Source organism: Rhinolophus ferrumequinum, chromosome 21, assembly GCF_004115265.2.
Source record: "Rhinolophus ferrumequinum isolate MPI-CBG mRhiFer1 chromosome 21, mRhiFer1_v1.p, whole genome shotgun sequence".
Taxonomy (NCBI): domain Eukaryota; kingdom Metazoa; phylum Chordata; class Mammalia; order Chiroptera; family Rhinolophidae; genus Rhinolophus; species Rhinolophus ferrumequinum.
In genome coordinates, this window is record NC_046304.1 from 43,592,970 (window position 1) to 43,605,754 (window position 12,785).

A 12,785-nucleotide genomic window follows, 5' to 3' on the forward strand; every position below is an offset into this window, starting at 1 on the left:
CCCCTGCACGCCGCGTTCTGGGCTGGGAGTGACTCACTACCTTGCTTCGCTCTCTTCCACACGGCTGTCCCCGGGCCAATCCCTTAATGAGTCTACACCTCACTCTTCCCATCTGGCAGGGACAATTGCCTGGTGGAGTTTTTAGCACCCCGGGGGCAGGGCTCCTGTCAGCAACCGTCCAGGTTCCTCGAGAGAGGCTTCTCATAGGGTCTGGAGTAGCCCCCGGCCCCAGGCCCTCCCCGTGCACCGAAGCGCGAATATAATGCCCGCGCATTCCTCTAATTTCAGAGCCATTCAATAGCATTTTGTACCGAATACAATTTCGCAAGCACTGATGACCTAGAGCATTTTCCCTTGGACATCTCTTTGTAAAAATTTGCTTGGAAAAAAAACGGCAACCAGAGCAGGTCCCCAAAGTCTGCACAGCAGAGACCAGAAGCACCGGGAAGTGAGAGAGCGGGGAAGTGACCAACGGGCGCCAAAAGCAAGGGGACGACTGTGCCATGGCTCTGCTCGCCCAGCTCCACCGAAAGCCCGCGGCGAGTGTCGCCGAGAGAGCTCGGCTCCCCGGGAAAGAGCTGGCTGGCCCGAGCGGCGGGCGTTGGCTACCGTACCGGGTCGCTTGCCCGGGTCCTCCGCCGGCGTCTCGGCGCCCCTTACTTCCAGCGCCTCGGGGCGCAGCCAGGCGACTCTGGCGTCCCCCCACAACCCCTGGGCGGGAGTGGCGCCAACAGTCCTTCCTTCGCCGTGCCGCCTGGGCTTATCGCCCCGCTGGGACCCGGCAGGTGGACCCTGGCGGGCGCACGCTCCTACCAGCCCCGGACCCTCTCCGGGACCCTCCTGAAAGCCTTGGCGGAGTCCACAGTCTGCATCCCGAGTTACCTGCCCCGGGAAGTCAGTCCGCACGCAGCTCGGGCACTGAAAGTGTGGATTCGGTAGAGCCCAAAGCCACATTCCTAGGGGAGGGGTCCCCAATTATAGGGTCGCGGATCACGTTACCAGCCGAGGGGAGGAGACAGCAGGAGTGAAAGTAAACAGGGTAAAAGTTGCATTTAGCTTATTACTCTATCGCCAACCTCCCCCCCCCCACCCCCCGCCAAGTGCGCTTCGACGCTAGTTGACTCGGGGATACCGTGTAGCCCAGAATCCGGAGCCCGACGGCTCCGGAGCGGTTTGTCAGGACAGAGGCACCTTTCGGTCCGCGGTTGCGGGAGTCAGAGCGCCGGGTGGTTTGCAGGGCTGCCGGGCTCCCGGGCCCTGAAGACGACTCCGGACCGCCCGGGGCGGGAAGCGGGTCACAGGAGACCGCCGCCTAGCACCGAGGATCTGGAGCAATAACAGACACATAATGCGCACAAATAAATCAATGAGCAGCTCTTTGCTGCCAGCATCAGGGAAACCTCGGGCTGATTAAATGCAGACGTGGGGTGTCTGGCCGGGCAGGAGGGCGGCTGGGCAGAGGGAACCCGCGTGGAGGCGAGGGGTGGGGGGAAGGGAGGCTAGGGGCTGCAGCAAAGAGAAAAACCAAAGCCACATTTAAAAAATGGGGGTGACTTTCAAATGCAAACGGCCCGGAGGAAGGGAGGGGGGCCGGCCCGAGGGCGCCCGGGCCGGCTCGCCACCGGGGGCAACTTTCCGGTCGGGAGATGCGGCCGGAGGGGCGGCGCCGGCGGCAGAGGCGGGAGTCGGGGGCCGAGGGGGGGAGTCACTTTAAAGGCTCTTTCTTACCCATAATGCTTTGTGGGGACGTTGACAAGTGGATCCAAGATGGCGTAGAAAGTAATGACAGGTAAGTCCTGACTTCCCCCTTCTCTGCTGCTGGGACCGCTCCGAGAACTGCCGGAGCCCTCCGGGGAGGGGACTGGACTCTCTTCTGGTTCCCCGGGCTCCGGGAGGTTCGGCCCCGGGGCGGGCTGGGGGTCCCGGCGGCCTTCGGCGGGGCCTGGGAAGCGGGGCTCTTCGAGGCGAGGCCCGGACGCTGGGGCTGTTTACAGCTTCTTCCCCTCCTCGGTCCCCTTCCCCTCCGCTGGGGGCCGAAGCGCCCACGGCCCAGGCGGTGGACGGGGCCTTGCAGACCCGGGCCGCGAGCCGGCGGGAGGTTTCTCGGGCCCCCAGGACTCCGCGAGGGGGAGTCGAGCCTCTCTGCACGCTCCCCTTCTCCGGGTCGCGGCTGGGGGTGGGGAGCGTGCGGGCCTCCCACGCCCCGCTCGATTACCCCTCAGAGCTCGGACTTCCACCCGCGTGGGGCGGGGGCCCGAGGGTGGGCGTCGGAAAAAGTGGGTCAGGGGTGCGCCCCCTCCCTCCGCCGCCGAGGGCTGTTGCCTGAGCTTCACTTTTTACCTTCTTTCTCTGCCCCCTCCTCGGAAATTCTCTTTGGGCCACAAACACATCAACAAACATAAAAACACTATCCTTTCCTGGCGATTCCTTTAAGACTCCCCTTTTGTAGGGCTAAGGGACTGCAGTTTTACCTCGGGGCTTTGATCCCTCTCCCCTTAAATTATTTGAGACTTCTAAACCCTCCCCTTTGCTGAGTGAGGCTCCTTCAGACAGGACTGGAAGCCAGGGTCTTAGGATTCTTCTTGGGTTGGGGTCCTCAGGTTTTGTTTGAAACTCAAAATTGTTCTGCCTTCTCCCGCATAACTTATACTTTTCAGGGAAATCATTAATAGAATATGTATAACTCCAGAGACAGTGGATTCCTGGGGAGGGGGTGGGGAGTTGTCCTGGCTAGTTTGTTCTTAATTTTGCCCTCTCTTAAACTCAAATGAATGAGGTTTCTTCTCCTTCATTTCTTCATTTTTTTCTTCTTTTTTGAAAGTAAGGTCAGTCGGTGCTGAAGAGATAACTTTTTTATGTTGTGGATTTTAAGAGCATTTTATAATCTATTTTATCATACGGAAAGGAAATATTTTTATTTTAAAGTAAAACAAACAGACTCATTTACAAAGCTGCATACTGTACCATTTTGGTAACTTTTTCCATTCGAAATTTCGGTGCCCTTTCACTTCAGGCTGATAAAGTATTTGCTACTGATCATGAATCTTAACTGGTGTTGTATAGACTTTACTTTTCTATTTGTCTCAGGATTTGGATGAAGTAATTGATCACTAAAGAACTACAGTGCTGGTGAGATGTGTAAGGTGAGACTGCAGTTTAAAATGATTTACCTTTTTTCCTTCTTTTTTTTAATTAACTCATAAGGGTAAGGCTGAAACTAAGTAATTTGATGGGGCCGTCTTTATTTTCCAAATAACTCATTCAATCAAGTGGGTGTATAGGCGGGCTAGGTTTAGAAAGGAAAAATGTGTCAAATGTACCAAACTTTTCAGTGTCTGCAACATACTCAACCATAGTGGAGCTTATCCAGAGCCAAATATTATTTGCAGCTATCCTTGATCAGTATCTTCACCAGGGGTAGTTATAGTTTGCCTATTTAAATTTCCTTGTGTAGTTTTAATTGGATGTCTTAATTTTATCTGTGTTTTGGTGTCCATCACTTACCCTACATTGAGCGTCACTGATTGTGTATGTGGATTGTGTATCTGCACAGTTTGTGGGAATCTTGCAAAGTACACCCTTTACATTGTAAAGAATTATTTTAGGCAAATCAGTCACTCCTTTTATTTTCTGAAAAGTGGAATAGTACTTATAGTACTTGTCTCATAGTTACTTTGAAATAAAACCATTGGTGTTGAGTTCTGTTGAGCTTCTTAGGGGTAAGACTGGTTTGTCATTATTTTCTGGTCATAGGTGGTGTGTGAATTCAAAGCGTTGCTTTATTTAATCTAACTGGTGATGCTTTGGATTTGAAGGACATTATTGATATAATGTTAGTGAACATTTGGTATTTGGTACTAGGGAGAAGGAGAGAAGTTTGCTAATTTTACATTTTTCACGTGCAGTTTTCTCAACTTTAAAAATATTTTACTAAGGTTTATTGAGAAAATTAAGTTACGATAGATTGATTAGTTATTGCAGGTTGTTTTTTTTTTTTTTTTAACACATCTGGGTAGCATTTGGATTCTGAAATCCTCTCATAACTTTTCATATTATCACATCATCTGTTTAAGAAGAATAAGCTGTGCTTTATTTTTTTTCCAGATTGAGGCATACAATTGACATTTTGCCTTTTAAAAAAGGACTTGGGAGAGGAAGGTGGACATAAACCCAGATTTTTTTGTAAGTGCACACACCACCTTTCCTTGTGTCTGAAACTCAGCAGTGCTTGTGTGTATTACATTTATTTTTATTCTTGGCAGAGCAAATACAGATTTTAAAATTTTTTTATTTTCAGCTTACAGATGGAGGCATATTCATGCCTTAGACCTCCCAATCTGAACCTTTTATTTTTATTTATTTGTTTTTTGTTTGTTTGTTTTAAATTTACAGATTACTTTGTGGAAAGGCACCAGTGATCTGCTTTTTGGCTTACGGAGATGTTCATTTGTAGTCTAAAATTGAATATTTAGAAGTAGGTAATCTTGTGTGGCTAGTGTTGTTTGGCCTGAATTGTGTCAGGACATTTTCCACAATTTTCACACATGTTGACCATGTGAAGTATTAGTATTCACTTCAAAGTGAAGTTAGTGGTTGGCCACCAAACAAGTTGTTACACAAAGACTTCTAAAATGGGAAATACCATAGTATTGAAGGTTGCGGTCAAGTAGAAGTCTGTGTCTTTGAGCTGAATACAGACGTAGCTTTTTTAGTCTGTCCTTTTGGCTGGGAAGCTAGGACACTATTTTTAGGTAAGGCTGTAGTTTTGGGGAGTCCTAAGTACCTCTCTGTCAGCTGGTAATTTGACTTTTGCAATTGTTAGCAAGAAGTTTCATTTTCTGATACCATAAATATTTAATCGACATTGTTTTAAAGTCTATATACATTTTGGAGTGTCCAGTGCTTTACTGGAGAGGGGAGTGAGCCAAACAACGGGAGAAATCATTCCTACTTGCAAAGGGCCTTGTGAGGTTTAAAAATATGCAGCATATTCATGAAAGGCTAAGAATATTACAGAGGGAACTACAAATAAGTAGACTAGATCGTATACATGCATTTTCGTTCTCTTTCAGAAGTAGGCTTGGTATTAATATTAAATGCAAATCAGTCTATTATTGTCTGTCAGACTATATTTAAGATCCCGATACAGGCCTGGCACAAGAAATAAGATCCTTTGCCTGTTGTTTCAAATGCATAGAAAATTGTGGGCCAAGTTTATTAACTTGTTGATAAACAAGAGCAGGGGAGAAGCTACTTAAAAAATTATAAGCAAATTATTTTGGTTGTTTATTTTCATACACTTGGATAAGTGTACATGCAAATATAATTTGATTTCTAAGTAATATTTTGAAATGTTTTCTAGGAGAGAACTATGATAGGTGTGGAGACTGTGGCCACACTAGTTTACAGTTCATTTAAATTGATGGGTGTAGTCAGGATTATTTCTGTAGCATTGGCTAGAAGCAGCCTAAAAGTGGTCTGTCACTTTAAGGGTGGCTGGGATAATACTTTTAAGTAGTCCTGAATTTAATAAAGTTAATATTCCTTTTGAAAAATAATATTAGAGATGGATATAACATGAATACTTTTAATTTATATGTATAATAGTTTTCTTAAAAGCTATCAGTTGCCTAAAACAAATTGAAAGTTTTTCAGCATACTACCAAACAGACCAACTTGTTTACTCATATAAATTGTACTGGGTCAATTTCTCCAAAAGCAAAAAGTTGCCTGATAACACCAGAGTTTGTATATTCATCTTGCTTTTGAATAAAAACAAACAAAAAGCCAAAAATTGATTTATCATTAGGTTCTTTAAGGAATATGTACATATTTTTTTGACTGAACTGTTCTAAAGTGTGAATGTGTGTGATTTTTGTTATTCCTGTACCATATTTAAGGTGTTCTCTACACATCTGAATTTTCCTTTTTGCTTTCTTCTGTGGAAATTCTTTTGGCGAAAATATTCCTGTAAGTCAACCTTCCTGTCAGTAGGCAATATGTGTAACTATTAATAATGTCATTTAAAAAATTTTATTTGTATTAATTTATTTTCATGCAAAACTGATGCATGCTATGGTAAACAAATCTGAGCAGTACTTAAGTGTATAAAGTAAAAAAAGATGGAAAAAAACAAGCCTCTGTTCTCCTTCCTCCATCTTTTAGTCCTGTTCCCCTGAGCTAAGCATAGAAAACAGTTGGCGTCACTTGGCTTTTGGAAGACCTCTCTGTTGCTGAGGTAGAGTAGTAGCTGTGAAAGCAGAGGGAGAAGTCAGGGAAGGCATGGCCACCGAACCAGTTTAGATATTGTGCAGGGACTGTTTCACTCTTATTTCCTGTGATGTTAAGTAATATTGATAATCTTAAACTACCATCAGGTTGAGATAACTGTAATTGAATTGTTAGTGAAACACTCAAACAGTTAATTACATTGTCAGCTCAGTCAAGTTTTGATTTGTTGATATTTTAAGGAAACAAATATTTGTGAACCTTAGGGCTGGGTGATAATTACCATCTGTGGAATTATATGATATGCTGCACAGTATCCTTACTATATAGGCTTTTTATAACTCATTGTCTCTCCTTTAATCCTCATAACAACTCCAAGATAGTTTTTTTTTTTTTTTTAAGATTTTATTTAAGCACCAGGTCCAGTTGCTGTTGCTAGTTGCAGGGGGATAGTTGCACCATCCCTTGCGGGAGTCGAACCAGCCACTTTGTGGTTGAGAGGACGCACTCCAACCAACTTAGCCATCCAGGAGCTCAGCGGCAGCTCAGCTCAAGGTGCCGTGTTCAATCTTAGTTGCAGGGGGCGCTGCCCACCATCCCTTGCGGGACTCGAGGAATCGAACTGGCAACCTTGTGTTTGAGAGCCCACTGGCCCATGTGGGAATCGAACCAGCAGCCTTCGGAGTTAGGAGCATGGAGCTCTAACCTCCTGAGCCACTGGGCCGGCCCCCAAGATAGTTTTTGTAATTTACGTTTTGCAAAGGAGGAAACTTAGACTAAATGTAAAGTAACATAACGTCACAAGACCTAGTAAGTAGTGGTGCTGGTGTTTTGGAAAGCCTGTGCTCTTTCCATTGTAATGTGCTCTGCTACTTCTGTCTAGTTTGTCTTTATTTTCCATATGAGGCATTTTAGGCCTGGCAAAGTCAAGTGACTTGCCCAAGGTCACACAACTAAGTAGCAACATTAAACCAAACTTTTATCTCTGGACTCTTATCTCAGGACTCTTGGTCCTTGCTGGTTATGCTATATTTTGTTGAAATACTACACACCAAAAGACCAGAAGCTGTGAGTACTGGATACAAATGCTTCAGAACTGATACATCAACCTTGGTATTTTTTACTATGTATTTAAAAGCTTCCTTCTCTCTCTTTCAGAAATTATAAAGAGCTCTGATGGGCTATTTGGGTGATACCCAGTGCAGTGAACTGCAGGTGAGTGAGTATGGTGTAGCCGAGCCTTATTTAGAAAACAAGAACTTGGTAATGGTTGAGAAAGACACCAGAAGGACTTAATCTCAGCAAGAGCGTCTGGTCCGAAAGGATGAGGTGGGGCAGGGTGGAGCAGTGGTAACTGGAAGATGAGGGTCCTGACTGAAATGGCTACTTCTGGTCTGGAACAGACTGGATGATGCTGAACATACTCCGAAGAGACTGCCTGCTGCTTTGTCAGGGTTTGTTTGAAGAGAAGTGAGGGTAGGTTAATCTTCCACTTCTGTTCTGAATGAGTAACTACACAGGGGCTCAACCTATCTGCATAAGATTGGAACTTAAGAGGTCCTTCAGTTTTTGTGTCAGTATTCTGGAGTGGCAATCACCCTGTGCTTTGATGAACTTGGTTAAGTATTGAATTGTTTGTTTTCTGTTATCTGCTATGTATGTATTGTCATAAATGACTATATATTTGCATATTTGAGGCTCTAGATACAGAGAACACATCAATAGAAACAAAAGTTTAAACGTTTTCTAATGGTTGTATTAGTCCTTCAAATAATTTATCTTTAGCTGAAATGCCCTAAGTAAAGAAAAACAATTTAGTCTTGAATATTTACTATTTCACAGTAATCTCCTTGGTCCATCATAGTATCATGGTATTTCATTAGTAAACTTAGAAAATGGTAATACCTCAGAAAAACAGTCAGAAAACTGTTTTGTCCTTGTGGGACATCAGTGGTAAAATTATTTTTTGATATGTTTTCAAGACTAGTCTCTTGTTAGACATCACCAGCTCCAGAAAGCTTCATCTGTTAATAAAATGACTTGCTATCCTGCCTTTTGGACTTTAGCTGGGTAAGATTTACAAGACGTTGCCAGCTACTTTTTTACCCATCTGTTTTTTTTGTTGTTGTTTTTTACCCTTCTGTTTTAAGACGGAGTTTTTAGTTTTCTGTTCCTTGTAGTTAAAATAACCTTTTCCCCTCGTTTAGGTATACTCAGGTCTCCTTGCCCCTAGTTCGTTGATTTGCCATGAGTCTGGACTGCTTTTTAACTGTGATTCAGTCCGCCGGTGAGTCAGCAAGTTGGCCTTGAGAATCCCAGAGACTTTAATGTAACAATATACTTTTTTAGGATTTATAATTGAATTTGGGCTTGGCTACGTGCTGATTGCTAAAATAATACCTGTTTGTAGGGATCTTTGTTTCTTGTATATGCTTGTTTTGCATGATTCGTGTCCCACAGGTTCATGGGGATGATCAGAAGACCAATTGAGGTGGTTTTTTTTTGGTCCTTGAAAGCTGGGGTCTGGGGTTGTCATAGTTCATCATGATAAGAAGTGCGTGAGAGTTTTCAGTTAAGGCCCAAGGGAGCCGTAGAAGGAGGTGGGGACCTCTCCTTGAGACTATATCAAGCTTGTATCCTGGAACCACTGTTTCCTCAGTATGGTGGAACTTTCTTTCTTAAATTACGAGATAATTTAAGAATTGATATTAAATAAATAGTTAAAATTTGTGTTATTACACTAAAATAGTTGATTTTCTTTTAGGCATCCATTAAAATATATTTCGCTCATTTTAAATTATGGTGCATATAATTTGAATTTTTTCCTGTTTATTAGATCATGAAACATTTCCATGTTAAAAGGTGTCACAATTTTAATTTATATGATTACCTTTCAAAAGGCAAAATATTTCATCAAGTCATGCTCCTATAATTCACCTAAGTCTTTTTATGTTACGTATTTATGTTGCTGGCTGATTTTCAGTTAATACTTTAATCTGCATTATTGTAGATATTGTATTTTTTTCCTGATAATTATATCTCTAGGGTAAATTTTTGAGTACATCACGTGTTAAATGGTATGAATGTTTTTATGGCTTTTGAGTATATCTTGTCATGCTGTTTTTCAAGAATATTTTACCAGTTTGTACTACTAACAGGTACATGGTGTTTCTGTTTCAACGTGACTGGACAGAAATACATTTTTTCCTTAAAAGTTTTTGCTTATTTAATAGAGTAAGGTGGTACTTGCATGTCTTTGTTCTATGATGTGGAATTTTGCTCTTTGAGCCTCTTCATGTTAAATTGTTTGTTCATATCCTTGGATATTTTAAGCAATAAACTATTGATGTGGGCTTTGGATGATAAGGCAGGTGTAACCAGCTACTACACAGGTGATTGTGAAAAAGACAACTAGAATACGTTCAGTGAAAACATTCAGAGAGAGTCTGGTTTAGGTGGTACATGATCTTGGGGATAGTGGGTAAAGGGGGAACAAGTGGGTTATTCCAAGATTCAATTCAGCAAATACTTGGGCGTCCACTGCGTACCATCTGCCTTTGTGTCCTCTGAGTGTTTTTCTAGTTACCATGGCTGCTACCTGGTTGAAGGAGGAGGCTGCTTGAGAATGCTTGATGTTTGACCGACTGGGGACTCTGGCTGCTGAAGTCCCTTTGTGGCTGCTGGGAGGGCTGAGTGGATCACTGTCTAGAGCATCTTTGACTCATTCAGGGCCTACTAGGTGCCTTGGCACTCTTCTTGAGAAGCTCTGTTCTGAGACATACAAAGATGAATAAAACATCATTTCTATGGACAAGGAAGGCACCATCTAGTAGGGAGAATAGACTAATGATGAAAGGACTAATAGGAATTTGCTAGGTACTATAAAAGGGATTGGGACACAGTGCTTAGGCCTTAAGTGGAGGGAATGGCAATGCCCCCTTGGGGAGATGGAGGAATTCTTCAGCTGAAGAGGTGGCATTTATATTGCACCACTGTGACGATGAGAAGCAATGGAAAGAAGAGGGATGGTGGTGGTGGTGGTGGTGGTGGGGGAGAGGGTAGCTTGAGCAACGGCTGGGTGGTGTTGGAAACGAGGTGGGTATCAGGAAACTGTATATCCAAATTACCTGGACCCTGGGATACAAAAAGGAACATAGTGGAAGGTGAGGCTGCCAAGAGGTCAGGACTGAGTTTGGAGGGTCCTACTGAGGAGGAGTGTGACGGATGGGCAGTGAGGAGAAACTAGACAAGGGACTTTAGTTGGGTTCATGGTAATAGTTGGAGTGAGGAATGGTGAGGGCCTGAACTGAATTGGTGGCCTTGGGAATGGAAGGAGGTGAGGGATTCAAGAGATATTTTGGAGGTTGAACAGAGAGATGTGGTGACTGATTAGGTAGGAGGGGAAGGGAACAAACAGTCAGTTCTGTGTCTCAAGTCAGAGATGATGAGGTTTTTATGGTCGGGTGGCTGGCAGGATGGGCCATCAGGAATCGGGAAGTCAGGAGGAAGAACAGGTTTTAGAGGTTTAAAATAGAGACAAGATGAATTTGGTTTTGTGTGTTGAGTTTAAGGAACTAGTATAAAGCTGAAATAAGAATTTTAATCCTTAAAGGAACTGATGAGGAAGTTCCGGGCCGAAGAGTGAGAGGACTGGGTGAGGTCTCACAGTCAGTTAAAGCAGAGCAAAGACGGAAACTTCCTGATTCTCAGCCCCGCACTCTTTCCCCCCGCCTCCAGCTGAGAAGTGCTGGGGGTTCTCAGTGGTGGTATTTTTCTCACACCTAGGTGTGCTCAATAGAAAGTTGGAAGTGGTAGAGTTTATGTTGGGGAGCGAGGACTTTCTTTTTTAATTAAACTTTTTTTTTAAATTATGGAAACTTACAGACATACAGAAATGGAAAGAAAAGTATAATCAACTCCACTGTATCCATTGTCCAACTTTCACAGTTATTAATGTTGTTCCATCTGTTTTCTTCCTCCCCATCAATTATATTGAAGCAAGAGGGAGAAGGTGTTTTGGTGACCTGAAACTTTGAGTATTTGCAGGTAAGGAGACTTGAACAGTTTAGTGGGGTATTTCCAAGCTTTCTGGGTGGGGTCTGGAGTGAACAGAAGTAGGATTTACTCTAGAATTCCAGTGCTGCCTCAGACTTCTTTTTTGGGCAAATCACTTAAGTCTTCTGAGTGTTAGTTAGTTTGTCTGTGAGATAGAGATACTAGCTTCACGGAATCACTTGAGATCAGGTATGTAAAATCCCTCTATGAACTCTAAACTTGGAGGCTCAAGTATTATGCAGATTTTAGTTGTCAGCAGTTGTCCTTTGGGCTTCTGTGTTGCTGGCATGAGGTTTATAAACAAATTTTTATTATTCAACAAATACTTGTCAGCCCCCTGGGACTTCAGCAGTGAACAAAACAGACAAAATCTCAGCTCTCGTGGAGCTCATGTTCTAGATCTAGATGATAATACTTTTATAGTGATTGCTAGTTATAATAGCTAATACTTTTATAGTGATTAGTGTGGGCCAGGAACTGTTCTAAGTGATTTCATATTTTAACCTATTTACTTCTTGCAACAGTCCTGTGAGGGAGTTATTGTTATTATCTCCAGTTTGCAGGTTTGGAGATGAGAAATTTTTATGCAGATTGTCTCAAGTCGCAATGCCAGGATTCAAATTTGGGCAGATGTGGCTCCAAGCCCATACTCTTAACCCCTATGCCATAGGACACCTTTAACTCATACTAGTGTTTGATGCAAATAAAAAAGTTAGGTCCAGATTGAAATTATTCCTAAGCAAATAAACGTGCTCTTCTTGTAAAAGACAAAACAAAAACAAATGGGGGAAAAAAAACAACCAGCAGTATTTCTCTGTGGATAAAGGCGTATTAGCATTTCATAAAACAGTATTTTTTCTCTTATTATAGGCTTCCCTAATTTTCTTGATTTTTTTTTTTAGCTACAAATGGCCACCTCAGGCGAAGGCAGCCATTTTTCTGCTGGCACTTGAGCAGGATCTCTTGCGTATAAGTCCCTTTTTCCTCTTCTCCCACTCCCCGTTTTCCTTATCTGGAGGGGAATTTCCGCCTCTGATCTCCCCTCCTCTCTGTTCTTCCCTTTCCTCAGTTGTGTTATCCCTTTCCAGTCTCAGCTGTCCACGTCCGGAGGGAGTCCCTTCCTCCTGCCCTCGCCTGCTCTTCCTTCCCTCGCCGGCCTCTGCCAGCCACTCTGAACCTTACCCTGTGCTTTGGCTTTTCTGCGTTTATTTAGTGGGACTAATGTTGGGCCCACGTTCCTGCCTCTGGCCCTGGCTCTGCTCCGTCAGCTCCGTCCTCCTTCGTGGACAGGCCATGAGGGAATGGGCAGTGGGCATTCCTTAAGTTTGCGTCTGGATTACAGCATAGGCCTTACTGCTTATAAAGAGGGTATTATGGTTTAGATACTTTTGTATAAATTTGATAACATATACAAAACATAAAATTTATTATCTAAACCATTTTAGCATACAATTCAGTGACACTAAGTACATTCGCCTTGTTGCAGGACTGTCACCATCCTT

The 12,785-nt window shown here is 43.4% G+C and overlaps 1 protein-coding gene across 8 annotated transcripts in view; it reads left to right on the forward strand.

The window, feature by feature from the left end:
- The first annotated feature begins 1,743 nt into the window (after positions 1 to 1,743).
- The window catches only part of HELZ (helicase with zinc finger), a 140,815-nt gene continuing 129,773 nt past the window's right edge, over positions 1,744 to 12,785 (forward strand). For 3 of the 8 annotated variants that reach the window (XM_033089784.1, XM_033089792.1, XM_033089791.1), the window contains exons 1-3: positions 1,748 to 1,789; positions 3,088 to 3,143; positions 7,387 to 7,443. The gene's annotated coding sequence lies outside the window, so the exon portion shown is untranslated. Of the gene's footprint in view, positions 1,790 to 3,087; positions 3,144 to 4,104; positions 4,183 to 7,386; positions 7,444 to 11,226; positions 11,275 to 12,785 lie in introns of all 8 variants that reach the window. The other 5 variants (XM_033089789.1, XM_033089786.1, XM_033089788.1 and 2 more) reach the window with 5 other exon arrangements.